Genomic DNA, 16,313 nt, shown 5'->3' with positions numbered 1-16,313 from the left:
CAATGTTGTATAACAACATGTGATGAGCCCACAACATGACAGATTGATTGATTGGTTGATTGATTGATTTTAGTACTGGGAAATGAATCTAGGGGTGCTTTACTTCTGAGTCATATTCCCAGCCCTTTTTATTATTTAGTGATGGGATCTGGCTAAATTTTTGAGTCTGGCCTTGAACTTGTGATCTTCCTGCCTTAGCCTCCCAAATCGCTGGGATTACCGACATATGCCACCATGCTTGGCACAGTTTCATTTTTCAAAAACCACAAGGAGTAAAATACATTAGCAAAATGAGCACTTAGATCTTAAATAACCTAATCATGTATATCCCTTCACACTTAAGGGGTGGAAATCACACTAGGAACACCAGAAGCCAAAGGCCACAAGTTCACCGTAAAGTCTGTCATTCACTTTTACATCAAAGTAGTAATTACCAACCATCATTTGACATGAGAGCTAGAATAGCTTTCTTTCCAGGTTCATTTGACTCTGACATTAAATTTAATTCCTTATTTGTTGATCATAGAAAATTGACATACCCTGAAATTCTAAGAAAAATCAGAGCAGACAATTTTTTGCAAATTCTGGTCTTCTCAGGAAGTATATTAATTTAATTTTTGACTTTTCAATGTCCACTGTCATCATGTTCCCTTAAGGAGCTCAAAATCCTTTGGCCTAAGCCATTATTTAACACAATCTATACTGTCTCTTTATCCAAATTCTATGTAGGAGATTGGGAATCCTTATCTATACAAATCCACAAAATAATTTCTATTTAAATTCATGTTGATATTTTTTTACCCCTTTGGTTTTAGCATTAAGTGTCAGTCTTGGAGCCAATGAATCTCTTTTGTAACTGCACAATATCCTCTCCAGGAAGATAAGTGAAAGGAGAGTAAACCAAGGAAAGTGCTAGCCTCTCAAACTCCCCAGAATGGGATTCTGAAGCAAGTCTGAGCCATTCTGAAGTTGCAGTCCCAAATACCTGATTACCTTATCCTATGCACACATCTGGAAATAGAATCCTCCTAACTACACGTCCACCCTGGCCTTCATTCCCAAAGCCAATCTTCTGTGTGAAAAAGGGTGTCGCATGATCATTGTCCAGCCCATGGCCATTTGACAGTGTTTCCCAGAGGTCCAGAGAACTGAGAAGCTAGACCCCTTCCTCTTCAATCTGCACCCATGAACAACCTTTATACAGAGCAGCACTTAATTTATTTCAAACTCTTGCTCTATTGTAGTTGTTCATTTAAAATGAAATAAAATAAGCAAGTATAACTGGAAGGGAACTGGAGGGATCTTTTAAGTACTGGTTATGTTCTTTCTTCATCTGGACACCAGTTATCTGAGTATATCCAGTTTGAGAAAAAATTTTAAGCTATACTTTTATAATACATTGATTTTTCTTAATACATATTAGTCATTGATAAATTTGTTAAATGATAGTCATAATGTTTATTAGTTTTATTGTCATGAAATGAACATTGCCTGTTTTCAAACTTAGAAATTTAGTTATAGCTTGATTTAAATTCTTATTACTTCTAAAGCTCCTTTTATCAAATGGATTACAATGTAATTAATCTGCTTCATTTTGAGATTTATATTGAAGTAGCTACTTTTCATTTATGAATTTGATGCTGTTATCTTACAAAGGCTTTAAGATATACAAAGTAGTTGTCCCCAACTCACTATTGAGTTAATATTTAATTTTTTTATTTCTAGAATATTTTATGCTAATAACGTAAAATATAAATCAGTATTGAATTTAATAGGAAGAGGAGCAAAAACATATAGGATGAATTTCTATAAGAAAAGGGACCTTTCTTCTTCCAAAGCAGAGGGAAAAAAAGAGAAAAACGATAAATATACATAATAGTTGAATCCTAAGTTGTAGAAAACTCAAAGATGCTCAGAAAATGATAGTCTTGATTTCTCTGAGGAATAATGAAACAAGGTTCTGTATCAAGAATAAATGTCTGGCCAGGCATGCACACCTGTAATCCCAGCGGCTTGGGAGGGAGACTGAGGCAAGAGGATCACAAGTTCAAAGCCAGTCTCAGCAAGGGGGAGGCACTCAGCAACTCAATGAGACGCTGTCTCTAAAAAAATACAAAATAGGGCTGGGGATGTGGCTCAGTTTTTGAGTGGCCCCAAGTTCAACCCCTGGTACAGAAGAAGAAGAGGAGTGGGGGGGGGAGAAGGGGAAAGGGGGAAGGGGGAACAACAACAACAACAAATGTCTGGGTGGGGCTAATGGTTCAAGGAAAAGAGAAATAGGAAACAGACTGATAAGGTAAACATGGCTGAAAGTCAAGGGAACTGAAGATACTAGTGAAAGTGCAGTTAAAACAGTTGGCAAAAGGGTTCTCATTACTTAGAAGATAAGAGAAGGTAGGAAATAACTGATAAGCCATAAGAACAAAGACTGGAATTCACACTGAGGACAAATTCAGTGGGAGTGAGCACAAAGGGAAGCAGAGGGATAGGTGGCTATGGATACAATCAAAATTTCTGAAGGTAATTTCATTCAATGACTATGTTGAAGGTGTGGCTCTATCTATTGGTTGCTTCTATACAGTGAAGTTGAGTGCTAGAAAAGAAAAGGATGAGAAATTGTGAGGTCAAGAAGCTGATTAATTATCATAGATGCTGAAATCATTAGATTGACACAAGACATGTGGTTAGGTCCAGGAATGACACAGTTTCAGAAATACAACTAGGCCCAGACAAGAAAGTAGATGGATGCCTGTTCAGGGCCAGATTTAGCTAAATAGAAAGGCAGGCAGCAATGGAGAACTTGCCACCTGCCATTTTTCTCCATTTACCTTTGCATTTTGATAGAGTTTTCTTTCTTTCTTTTTTCCTCTCTCTCCCCACCAGGAAAACCATTATTATCAAAGCAATATTTGATATGAACAAGATGCCACAACTATTTTTTAAAAGGTGCACATTGCAATCTTTGATGGGTGTTTTATTGTTCTTTCTTCTTATTGGTGCATTCTAATTATACACAACAGTGAAATTATTACATATCCATATGTGTACATTATAACAGCATTATTTGATCAATTTCATACCCTTTTCCCTTCCTGCCTCCATCCCTTTCATCTTCTCTACTGGTCTCACTTCTATTTTCATGAGATCCCCAACCTCAACACACACACATAAACATACACACTTACACATTTTTTTTTCCTTTCTAGCTTTCACATGAGAGAAAACATCTGACCCTAGACTTCATGAGTTTGGCTTATGTCACTTAGCATGATGTTCTATAGTTCCATCCATTTACCAGCAAATGACATAATTTCACTTTTCTTTATTGCTGAACAAAACTCCATAATGTATAGCTACCACATTTTCTTTATCCATTTCATCTGCTGATGAACACCTAGGCTAGTTTCCTGAACTAGCTATTGTGAATTGTGCTGCTATAAACATAGGTATGTTTTATAGTATGCTGACTTTAATTCTTTAGAATAGACACCAAATACTGGTATAGTTGGGTCATATGGTAGTTCCATTCCTAGTCTTTAAATAAACTTCATATGATTTCCATAGTGGTTATACTAATCTACATCCCCTCCAACTATGTGTTTCTTTTCCCACACATCTTCTTCAGATTTTGTTGTTTGGATATTTTATTTTATTATACTAGGTATTGAACCCAAGAGCACTTTACCATTGAGCTACATCCCCAGCGTTTTTTTAAATTTTGAGACAGGGTCTTACTAAGTTGCTTAGGGTCTAAGTTGCTGAGCCTGGCTTCAAACCTGTAATCTTCCTGCCTCAGCCACCTGAGTTGCTGGGATTATAGGCATGCACCACCCTGCCTGGTGTAGTTTGTATTCTTGATGGCTGTTATTTCAATGGAGAAAGATAAAATCTCAGGGTAGTTTTGATTTGCATTTCCCTAATTGCTAAAGATATTGAACATTGTTTCATATATTTGTCGGCCATTTGTTATTTATTCTGAGATGTATCTGTAGTTCATTTGCCCACTTATTTATTGGCTGTGTGTGTGTGTGTGTGTGTGTGTGTGCTGCAGTCTGGCTGGGCACAATTCAGGAGCCACTTATCAAGCAGAAACGAACTTTATTTTTAGAAAACACACACACACACACACACACACACACACACACACACACACACGCCACACCACACAAGCTCTTCAGGAATTCCCCCAGAGCCCAACTGCCACCACTGGCTTCCCACAAGCCTCTCAACCCCCCCACTCCTCCTGCTCTTGAGGCCGATTGGCTGGGTCATGTGGGCGGAGCCAAAAAAGTCCCCCAATGAGCAGCTGCGTGGTCTGAAAGGGCGGGGAAACAGCCCAATGAGCATCACCACAGAGGAGCCAATCAGCTGGCAGCTAGAAGTTTGCTGGGGCAGCTGTGAGCCAATCATCAGCTGGCAGCTAGAAGTTTGCTGGCAGCTGGAAGTTTGCTGGCAGCTGGAAGTTTGCTGGAGCCCCTTTGGCTGTGGCTCTCAACGTGTGTGTGTGTGTGTGTGTGTGTGTGTGTGTGTGTGTAGCTCTTTATGTATTCTGGATTTATCCTCTGTCAAAAAAGTTGCTAGCAAAGATTTTCTCCCATTCTATAGTTTCTCTCTTTACACTTATTTCCTTTGCTGTGATGCCATCCAATATGTTAATTCCTGGTATTATTTGATGCCATCAAAATTGTTAATTCTTGGTATTATTTCCTGAACTTTAGGAGGTCATATTGAAGAAATCATTGCCTGTGGCTACATGTTGGAGTGTTTACCCTATGTTTTCTTCTTGCTGTTACAAAATTTCTGTTCTAATTCCTAAGTATTTGATCCATTTTTAATTGACTTTTGCAGGGTGAGAGACAGGGATCTAGTCTCATTCTTCTACATATAGATAACCAGTTTTCCCAGTACCATGGGTGTAAAAGGCTGTCTTTTCTCCAGTTTATGTTTCTGGCACCTTTGTCAAGGATCAGATGACTGTATCTGTGTGGTTTGTCTCTGTGTCTTCTATTCCATTCCATTTAACAGGGCTTTCTAATGATAAATTCTTATCTGAAGGTAGTCATTTCAGGGCCAATACTTTATAGAGGTGTCTGCAAAGTCATATAAGTCCAGCAGAGTAGATGTTTCCCACTGTCTTGTTGTTCTGAAAATTCTCTTTAATATTGATTCGTAATTTTAACCTAGGTCTTTAGCCACCCACACAAAATGTGAGTTTCTTGGCAGCAGGGCCTAAGCTAAATCAATATTTTAAAAACCCACAAAAGAACCTCACTTTTCCAACCAGTGCACCAAGGTAGGCTAGTGTGTGGTTGTGTATTGATCCCCTTCTCTCCACCCCAAACCCTGAGAAATATCATTTTCATCATGATAAAAAAAATATTGGGAAACATTAACACAGAAAGCAGAGAAAAATGATAACAGCTGATATTTATTGAGCACTTACCATGTGCCAGGCACTTCATGTATTTTAATCATGTTTATTCTTTGAACAATCCTATTAGCTTGTTACCATTATCCTCATTTTGCAGATGAAGAAATTGAAAATTCTTGCCCAATCTCAGAGATAAGAAGCAGCAGCACCAGGATTCAAATTTAGACAGTCTGATAACAGCTTAATCACTATATATTGTCTCTAAATGTTTGCTAGCTCTTTGTAAATTTTCCAAATTTTTATAGTTTGTCATAGAATAAACACACCTATAAAGGGCAAAGCTAGGATATAATCTGGACTCCTTCTGCAGGTTAGATATAAGACGATAAGGAGCAGCAAGAGATTAGTACTTGAGTTGCAGTATCATTCTCAAGTTTACCTGAGACTCCTTTAATAGATACAATGTCACTGTTTTTTAAAAATTATTTATTCAACAACTAAGATATCATAATTTGATGTTTAATTCCATCTGAATCCTCAGCATAATGAATAACTTTAGTAATTGTTAATTCAGGGGTGTAATTGGTTCATGAAACCATTATTGTCTTTCTATGGCCTGCCATTCTTCCAAGGTAGATACTGATGTTGTATTTCTTTACAGACACACCCCTTATCTTTTAAGCTTCTCATCTTGCTTTGGAAAAAAATATGTGTATCAGCGTGAGCCTTTAGATTCATTTTCCAGGCAGCAGGGTCAGGGAGTAGGGGTGAATTCATTGAAATTGGTTTTTACTCGGTGTTTCTTTTTATCACAGATTGGGAGGAACAAACCGCAAAAAACACTTAATTTCTTGGCAGGTTACCAGTTCTGGGATTCACTGATTAATCATACCCAAACTCATTTACTAACTTAAAAAGAAAAAAAAAAAAAAACTATACCGTGGCAAGGTTCGTTTACAAGACTTGGACCGAAGCCGCCACCACAACCCGCGGCAATCTCCTGTTCAGTCACTGCCACCAAACCCTTCACAGTCCCCAAGGCGCTCCCACGTCTCCCTGGTCCGCTAGGGAGCAAGGCAGTCCCTCGCGGCTCTGAGTCCCTCGGGAAAGGCCACCAAGGGAGGCCGAAGGCACGGTGGTGAGACGGCAGGGTGGGAGGCGCGGGCAGCACCGCGCCTCCAGTTCATGACCCCGTTATTCCACGGGAAAATGGAACATTCTGCTCTTTCCGCCCGTAAAGGGGAGGTGGGGGACGCCTTCGATCTCGTCTGGGAGAGACAGGCACAGCCACCAGAATCCGGGATGCCGGGAGCCGCGTTACGGGAATCTCAGCCGCCTGCAGTCCCGCCTCCTCGCTGTCGGCGGCCACTGGGCCAATGATGGGGTGCGCTGAGACTCTCGGGAGCCAATCAGCGTACAGGCCCTGGGTGCGGGGCGGGGCGCGGCGGGGGCGCCGCGAGGCGGGGTTAGGGGAGCGCTGCGCCCTGGCGCGGGAGGAGGGCCGCGCGCCGCGTCCGCTGGGAAGGAGCTGCGAGCGACCTCGGGTTCCGGCGAGCAGCTAGGGGACTCGCGGAGCTGTGGAGGACCTCTGGACTCAGCTGCTGAGCTGAGCACCGCTCCCGCCAGGCCGACGGGTCAGGCAGGGCCTGGCGTGAGGGGGACGCGCGCGGTGGAAACGCTGAGGATCGAGGCGCTGCGGCCTGAGGTGAGGAGGGCCGGGGCGGGGTGAAGGAAGGGTGGTGTGGCGGGAGGGTAGGGGCTTCGTTGGCGCGGACCGGCGACCTGGCACTCGAAGGGCCTGCCTTGCACGAGAGAGGCGGACCCGGACGCGCGCGAGTCCCGAACTTGTCAGTCTCAGCCTGGAAATCCCCACATTCCTCTCTCTCCCTGCTCCCACCTCCGAATTGTACTTCCCCAACTTTGTCACCTAGATGTCTCAATCTTAGGTACAGACCTTAACCCGATCACACACGCACTCGGCGCACAGGCTGGCACACCCTTCCGAAGCTCCCGCCCAGAACTCCCTTGGTGACCGTACCTCTAGTTATCAGATCCCACGTTTTTCCAGTTCCTTTAAATGTCTTTAGCCCCGTACTTGACCCTTCATTCCCTACTCTGAGCTTGATTTCTCTCCCGGATCCTTCTTTTCAACCTTAAGTTGTAACAACCAGCATTGTTGTAAGTTCACAATAGTTATACATATTATTGACATTTATTTTTATCTTTTCTATGTATCGTTCTGACAAATCCCATATGCCGCTGTATCCTAAAGAACAAATCCATCTTTAAATTTTTTCCTTTCTTCCCTAAATTTAAAGGTTTTTCTAAGTAGCAGGGTTTTGTTCTTTGTGGTTGAACATTTATTCATAACCTCACACTGAAAAAGAAATGTCAGGTTTAAAATAAGGTCTTTACTAAAGTTAGAAATAAAGCTTACCACTTTTTCCTTTTTTTCTTTAAAAGGGAACTTCTTTCGGTTTTATTTGTGTAGTTGTATAGCTGTATTTCAGCAACTATCTGCTTTAAAATAATTAATTATTATTGGAAAGGCAGGATGAATCTTCTAAAAGATTATTTAGTTTAGTTTGTTCCATGCTGTAAACAAACCCTTTAGACTGTGTGTGACTGCCAGCTTCAAGTTGGAACAACTCTTAATTTGAAATTACTGACTCAGATCTATCTTATGAGCTGTTCGCCATTATCTTGATTTCCTAAATTTACTTTAATACATATTTGGAAATATTTTTGAACTATAAACTGGAGTACTACATTTACAAAACCAACTTGAGACTAAGTTAGGCTGTGCTTTCCAAATATTTCTTTTGGGGCATAATTTGGACATTTGTTTTTAATCACAAGTGGAAGAAAAAAATTACTAAGAAGAAGTGTCAAAGATAAATTTTGTAGTAGAATATTTACCTCATCTCATATCTGTATTAATAATACTATTAAGTTTCTCATAGGTAATTTAGAGCATTGTAAACATTGCTGCCAGCTAATAAGCATATTCTTATATAACTCAAAATGTTCTCATTTTTATTTATGAGTTTCAGTGTTTTGAGTTCATTTAAATTTTTTTTCTTAAGAGAATTTGGCATTTCAGTTAAATGTTTGGGTGAATGTTGATTATTATATACCTGTGAAGTAGGTGTTAAACTATCTACTTGATAGACAAGGAAACAGGCTCAGGGTCCCTCTGTAAACTAGATCTGTGTGGCTCCAAATTCTTTGCTACAAACATCTTGTGTTGACAGATTTCTCACAGAGAGTTCAGTGCTACAATTTGGTTGGGGAGCTTAAATGTTAAACCAGAACTCCTCTATAGAGGTAGCCATGTTTTTTCCCTTAGAAGCTATTTCAGAGCTTCTCATTTTAATGGCAGTCAGAATTCCCTGGTATTTGCATCTTGGCTCCTAGGGAAGCATGGAATGTTCTCACAGGTTTCTCCATTTCTTTTATTGCAAAGGCAATGTAATCAGAGTTGAGATTTCTGTTGAGCTTTATTATTTTATGCAACAAAACTCATCAGTTACTACCTGCTACAGGAACTCACAAGATGCCTATATGTCATCAGGACCTTCAAAGAGTTTTAAAAAATTAGGTTGACCAATGTGAAAAATTATATGGATGCAAAGCAGTTTTAATTAAATATAGAGCGATATAGAAAATGTTACAGATATTTAAGTTAAAGAGTGATCAATTAAGAATTGGAATGAACAAAGAATCTGCTGGCGTTCAGCCTTGAAACCTGGGTAAGATTTGGACAAAAGGAAAAATAGTGAGAGCCCATTTATAATATAAAACAGAGGACGTAATGTAGAATGGGAACCTAAAGAATGTAATAGAAGACTATTACGTTGGCATTGCAGTTAAATGTTAGGGTGAATGTTGATTACTCATGTGAAAAGGGTCAGAAATAACTAAGGTATATTAATTACAATAGCCAATACATATTTAATGCATATTTAATGGTATCTATTGTAGGCATTTTACTCCTAATAAAGTATTTAAATATCATAACCTCTACCTCATAGGTGGATCTTTTTTACACAAAAGGAAAGCCAGGCACAGAAGGGTTAATTACCTTGCCTAGTTAATAAGTGGTAGATCCTAAATTTGTATCTAGATAGTGTGGCTTCAGAATCTCTTAACCATACATATGGTTTTTCATTTGGGGTACTTGAGTAACAGTGAGTAGAATAATATGGCCATACCATAGGTCTGTTAAACCCACTCTTGGGCTGAAAATGTAGCCACTTATATAGAGAGCTGGCCTAGCATGTGCAAGGCCTTGGGTTCCATCCCCAGCACAGTGATAAATAAATAAATAAATACCCACTATTAGTTGTTTAGTGAGTACTTGAAAGATGTTAAATATCGAGATGTGTAAAATAATTATTGTGCAAAGTTATGAATCCTTTTAGGGAACTATATAAAAGTGCATTGGGAACAAAGATGTTTGTGAAAATGGGGGAAATTCCGCAGAAGAGATGTTCCATCTGAGTTATAAACAGTAAAGCTGAGTCAGGAAGGCATTGTAGAGACAGGGCATAACACATAAAGAAGCACACACACTGAAAGAAAAAGGTTATGTTAGAGGAAGTCTAGTAGTGCTGTGGCCTGAGCTCAGAATCTAGAGATGATAGGAGAGAACAATGAAAGGTAAGACCAAACTGTGAATGACATGTGAGGCCAAACAGAATGAGGAACATCAATATTTGTTTTGCAGTTGGAAAACTACAAAAATAATTTCAGCATGATTTGAGTAAAAGCCAGATTGCTTGCAGTTCTCTCTGGAAGTGTAGTGGTGAAGTAACTTGAGCGAGAAGTCTAAAGAAAGGATTTTATTTATCTGTTTTGAGGTGCTGGGGATGGAACCCAGGACCTCCCACATAGTAAGCAAACTCTTGTCACTGAACTACAGTCTCCCCCCCACCCCCACCCAGCACCCTTTTTTTTTTTAAGAACAGAGATTTGAATATTGGGAAAGATCAACTGGAAAAAGCAGGTACTTAAAGTAGCTAAAATATTTGGCATAATTGTTCGCCTTTTAAAAAGCTTTTAAGAATGAATGACAGCTTAGAAGGTAGTGTTTTAGAAAGATTCATCCACTGACAATGTTCAGAATGGGAGGAAGGAAAGAGACTAGAAGTAGGAAGGTTGTTATAAGTAATGAGGTGACCAAATTAAATTGGTTGTGGTAGAGGATAAAAAGATGAGTGGGAAAGATATTGTGAAAGAAATCTGGATCAAACTTGTAACTGAGAAAAGCTAAAGTGTAATGGGCAAATAAGAGAACAGAGGACTATACTGACTCAGGCAATTGAATAGGGTGAGTTGTTTATAGGTGGGGACAAAATGTAAGTCCCTGTAATTAAAAAAAAAAAAGAATTGTGTATCAATATGTGTGTGCATGAACATGTATGTATATAGGTTCTGTTTTTAGGCCTTTTAAATTGATTTGAGTCAAAGGCAGAATATGCAAGATGATGACATGCTGGTGAAATTTAAAAAAGATCCAAGCCAGAATTCTTAAAATTATTTATTTTTCAGGTAATAGTTGTAGTCACATGTATTCAAATAAACTGGCATTTTAAAAGTAGCTGCCAAATACTTTATTATTCATAGCCAGAGAATTCAGTAAAAGAGATAAGACTCAACTATATCATTTAGTTACACAGGAGCCAGAAACAGTTGTCACAAGGCTATAGATACCCCCTCCTCCAGGCTATATGATATATTTTAGTGAAATTTAATAAGAAATAAGTTATCTGATTGATCATGAATAAGAGAACTTTGTTAATATGACTGTTGTGTAGATTATTGGGGTGTTTTTTGTTTGTTTTAATTTTTGCTTTAAAGCTTCATGTATACATATCCAGAGCAGAACTTCATTCCCTTTAGCACAATAAATTCAAAATTGTTTTGCCTCAAAATTTTCATTTTCTCTTCATTAATTAGTTTCATCCTTTGCTCTAATGGAGATTGGCTTAATTGTTACTTCTGAATTGGGTTTAATGTCAGTGTCTTCCACACAGTCTTTTTCTGTTTTTCTTTTTGGCAGTACTGGGGATTGAATGCAGGGCCCTACTCTACCACTGAGCTACATCCCCAATGCCTTTTTAAATTTTATTTTGAAACAGAGTCTTGTTGAGTTGCCCAGGCTGGCCTGGAATTTGGGATACTCCTGCTTCCTGAGTAGCATAATTTCTTTCATTTGGGTGTTCTGTTTTATATGTGCCCCCTCAATCCCACCACCTAGTTTAAAGTAAACTCATCAGAGCTATATGTTGTATAGCACAACTCTGGTCAGGTAGACTGGTGTCCTGGGATTTTACCATTGCTAATCTTAATTGACAATCAGAATCAGTGATTTATAGCTCATGTGTTTGCTATTTTCTCTGTCTAGAAAACTCTTACCCTAATTTTCTCACTCTAAACTTTGAACTTCTTGACTATAAGAATTATTTATTTGGCTCCAATTACATTTATAATTTCTTTCTTTCCTTTTTTGTTGTATTAGGGATAGAACTAAGGGGTACTTTGCCACTGAGCTACATCCCCAGCCCTTTTTTTATTTTTTATTTTGAGATAAGTTCCTGCTAAGTTGCTCAGGCTGGCCTCAAACTTTTGATTCTCCTGCTTCATCATCCCAAATCACAGGGATTATAGGCATGTGCCACAACACCCAGTTTGTCATGTTTTATTTCTTAAGCAATGTTGAGAACCTGGATGCTTATCAAAGTACACTTGAAACCTCTTCATTTGGCTAATAAAATAGTCAAAGATAATTTGTAAAAGGCCTTCTCTACTGTGAGGTCATTAATACATTTCATATTCTCTTCTGGCACACTTATAATTTTGCTTTTGTACTTAGTTCTGTAATAAGTCTGGAGTGTTGTGTGCACTGGATGGAATAGGACTCTTTGTTATTGTTTTTGTTTGTGGAACCAGTTGTCCCAGTAATATTTATTGAATAGTCAGTTCTTTTTAGCCCATTAATATAAGATGCCTTTTTAAATATTTCAGATATTAAATTTCTCCTTTGTGTATGTATATGTGTTTGGTTCTTGTTTTTGAGATGTGATCTCACTAAGTTGCCCAGACTGGCCTCAAATTCCTGGGCTACACTGGCCTCAAACTCCTGGCCTAAACTGTCCTCTTGCCTCAGCCTTCTGAGTATCTGGAACAATAGGCACACCATTGTGCCCAGCCTTTAAATTTGTATATGTCCTTGAGTCTTTTATTTTGTGCCATTAATTTCATTGTGTATTCTCCTGTACTAGTCATGTTTTAATTATTCTACCAGTGTGTCTTAATGGATGATGGTACAGCAAATATTCTCTTTATACTTTTGGCGAATTGGCTTTTGGCTATTTTAAAATTTTTTATATGAAATTTTAAGTTGGTTTGCAAAATTCCCTAAGAAAACTCCTTTGCTGTTTGGATTAAAATTGTATTGCATTTATATATTATTTTGTGAATAATTGATAGCTACTATATTTATTTATTTATTTGATTATTTGAGTTTTTATGTGTGAGAGAGAAAGAGTGGTACTGGGGATCCAATTCAGAACCTCATGAGTGCTTGGCAAGCACTCTACCACTTGAGCTAAATCCCTAGCATGCCCACCTTTTACATAAAGATCTTAGACATTATTAATGCACCTTTTAGTAAGATTTTATAGTTGTCTCCATAAAGTTCTTTCATAGTTCTGATTATATTTTCTCTAAATATTATGGTTTGGGGGGCTTTTATGAGGATTTTTTCCTATTATAATTTCTAATTGGTTATTATTGATGTATAGGGAAGCTGTAATTTTTGATAATCTTTTGTTCAACTACTAAGTTAAACTCAATAATTCTAGTAGTTTATCATTTTCTCATTGTTGATAGACAATCTTACCTACAGTTTTTTTCTTTTTACATTTTATCTTATTTATTTTTGGTTCCCCCTTCTAGATCAGTGTTGAATAAATGTGACTCAAATCATCTTGTCTGAATCTTGACTTTAATAGGAATCTTCCAATTTTTACCTTTAAACCTATGAATGCTTACTGTAGGTTTGTTATAGTAGTACTTAAAGCAGCAACAGCAAGGTCTGTACTACTGATAGCTGTTACCTTTATTGAGTATCTACTATCAACCAGGTAGATTCTGAGCACTTTGTGTGTTGATTAATCTTTACAGCATTCCTAGGTGGTAAGTAGGTAGTGATGTTATATCCATTTTTATAGACAAGGAAAAAAAAGTGAGGAATATTATATAACTTTTCTAAGACGAGGGTCTGAGATCAGAACACAGGCAATCTGGTTCAGATTCCCTGCTCATATTTATTAAAATGATAGTCTCAAAAGATACAAAAAGTTCTTAGTTTTCTGATGCTTTGTTATTATTTTTAAATTTTAGGTTAACAGTTATTGACTATTACCAGATGCTTTTCAAGCAACTGTTAGAATGATGTGTTGTTTTTCTTCTTTAATCTATTAATATAGTAACATTAATATCTTTTTCATTTTGAACTATGGTAGTCTGTTTCTGTCTACAGAGGCTATAATCCAAGATATTTCAAGGACATCTGAAACCATGAATAGTACTAAACCCATAAATGCTATATTTTTATACATGCATATTTATGAATATGCATGTATAAAAATATGTATATTAGGCTCAAGAAGAAATCAACAACAATAACTAATAATAAGGTAGAACATATTTATAATATACTATATTAAGTTATTTCAAACTTAGGAATTTTTTACTTCTGGAATTTCTATTTGATATTTTCAGACCTTGATTGACTATAGGTAACTGAAACCATGGAATGGAAAACCATTGCTATAGGTTTATATGCTTACATTTTTAAGCTAAGTACTTGTTAGTGTTTACATTTTGGTTTTGTTTTCAAATGTATTCAGGCTTTTTCACACAAATGTTCATAATAATTTTGACAATACTTTTGTTATGTAATTTTTATTTATTTGGTATCCAAATGTATGTGCAGCTTACATTTCTGACCAAGATGGAATAACAAGGAATGGATTTACTCCTATACCTGAAACAACCAAAAAACACATATAAATATATATATATATATATATATATATATATATATATATTTATTTATTTATTTATGGGTTTTATTTTATATATATATTTAAAAAAGACTGAACATCAGATGATGAAATATAATGATGTTGATTTATTTGGTTTTGGGAATTGAACCCAGGGCCTCTTAACCACTGAACCACATCCCTAGTGTGCCCCCCCCACACACACTTTTTAAAATTTTTAGTGGTAAATTGACACAATACTTTTGTTTATTTATTTATTTATTTTATGAGATGCTGAGGATCGAACCCAGTGCCCCACATGTGCTAGGCAAGCACTCTAGCACTGAGCTACAACCCCAGCCCTGCAGCCCTTTTTATTTTTTGAGACAAGGTCTCAATTGCCAGGGGCCTCACTGAGTTACTTGGACTGGCTTTGAATTTGCAATCCTGCCTCAGCCACCTAAATTATCTAGGATTACAGGCCAACCAAGACAGTGATCTTGAGAGATGAGAAACAAATGAGGTGAACCCTGCAGTTGCCCTTGTTCACTGCATTGAGACATTTTAAGCTATGACACAGGTAGGAAATCCAAGGCTGAGACTATTGGATACTATTAATTTGAAGGATGTGTCTGGGGAGGCAAAAGTAGTTAGTAGAGTCAATAGAACAAAATAATAAAGAAAAGAGGACACTACAGAGAACTTTGGAAAGGTTCAGAGGTCCCTTTCAACTATTCAGCTGATTAATGATCAATGTTAGCATATAAAGAAACTACTGAAGGACCAGGGGAAAAAAAACTGGAAAAAAAAAAAAAAAGAATTAGAAGTAACAAAGCCTGACATTCTCACAAAGTCTGAAATAGTACCTGTTCTTACCAGCCAGGTTAGAAAACATATTGGTTCCTGGGATATTAGGGAGGATATACAAAAAAGTCTTACCTCAATAGAAGGAATATAATTAGCCCCAGATATCATCTCTAAAAAGCTCAACAAACTTCAAGTGTAAGAAACATGATGAAAACTATGCTAAGGGGCATCACAAAAAGGTTGCTCAGTTGCTCAATCAAATTGATAACATGTAAATCCTATACACAGCCAGAGGCATAAAAAGACCTTTCATGCAAAAGACCTTTCTTTAAAGGCATGATAGCTGATTTTTTTTAAAGTGCCCACAAAACACTAATTTCAAGACTTGTAAAGCTATAATTATCAAGACAGTGTGGTAGTTGCATAAAGATAAGTAAATAAATTAATGGAACAGAACAAGATTTGGCAAACTGCAGCTCACCTCCTATTTTTATAAAGTATAATAACACAGCAATCCCCATTTATTATCTTGGCTACTTTTGTGTCACAACAGTAGATTGGCAATTCCAGCAGAAACCTCATGGCCCTCAAAGCCAAAAATATTTACTTTCTATCCCTTTACATAAAAATTTGCCCGCTCCTAGAAATGAAAAAGCACAAATAAATCTACATATATATAAACAACTAATTTTTTTCAAAGGTGCAAAAGGCAGTTCCCTTAAGAAGGAATAGCATTTTCAAAAAATGGTGCTAAAATAATTGGTTATTCATATTACAAAATGAATTAGATTTCTGCTTCATGCCCTGTATAAATATTAATTCAAAGACCTAAACATAAAACCTAAAACTTGGAGAAGAAAACAAGAGAAAGAAAACCTTGTGACTTTTAGAAAATATTTCTTAAATACAACACTAAAAGCAGAGTCCATTAAAATAGACTTCATTAAATCAGACCTTCTGCTCTTCAAAAAACAATATTAAGAAGATGACTAAACCGCAGGGAAAAAATTATGTGCAAATAAATTTTCTAACAAAGGCCTTGCATTCAGAATATATTTTTAAAACTTTCAAAATTTAGTAAT

At 37.3% G+C, this 16,313-nt stretch overlaps 1 protein-coding gene across 2 annotated transcripts in view; it reads left to right on the top strand.

Annotated features, from left to right (window-relative positions):
- The first annotated feature begins 6,861 nt into the window (after nucleotides 1-6,861).
- Nucleotides 6,862-16,313, top strand: part of Il6st (interleukin 6 cytokine family signal transducer) — a 49,058-nt gene continuing 39,606 nt past the window's right edge. For both annotated transcript variants that reach the window (XM_026385921.2, XM_026385922.2), the window contains exon 1: nucleotides 6,862-7,076. The gene's annotated coding sequence lies outside the window, so the exon portion shown is untranslated. The remainder of the gene's footprint in view (nucleotides 7,077-16,313) is intronic.

The sequence above is a fragment of the Urocitellus parryii genome, chromosome 1, assembly GCF_045843805.1.
Source record: "Urocitellus parryii isolate mUroPar1 chromosome 1, mUroPar1.hap1, whole genome shotgun sequence".
In the NCBI taxonomy this organism is placed as follows: domain Eukaryota; kingdom Metazoa; phylum Chordata; class Mammalia; order Rodentia; family Sciuridae; genus Urocitellus; species Urocitellus parryii.
The sequence above is the reverse complement of the archived record's forward strand: the minus strand, read 5'-3'. Positions and strand labels throughout refer to the sequence as shown.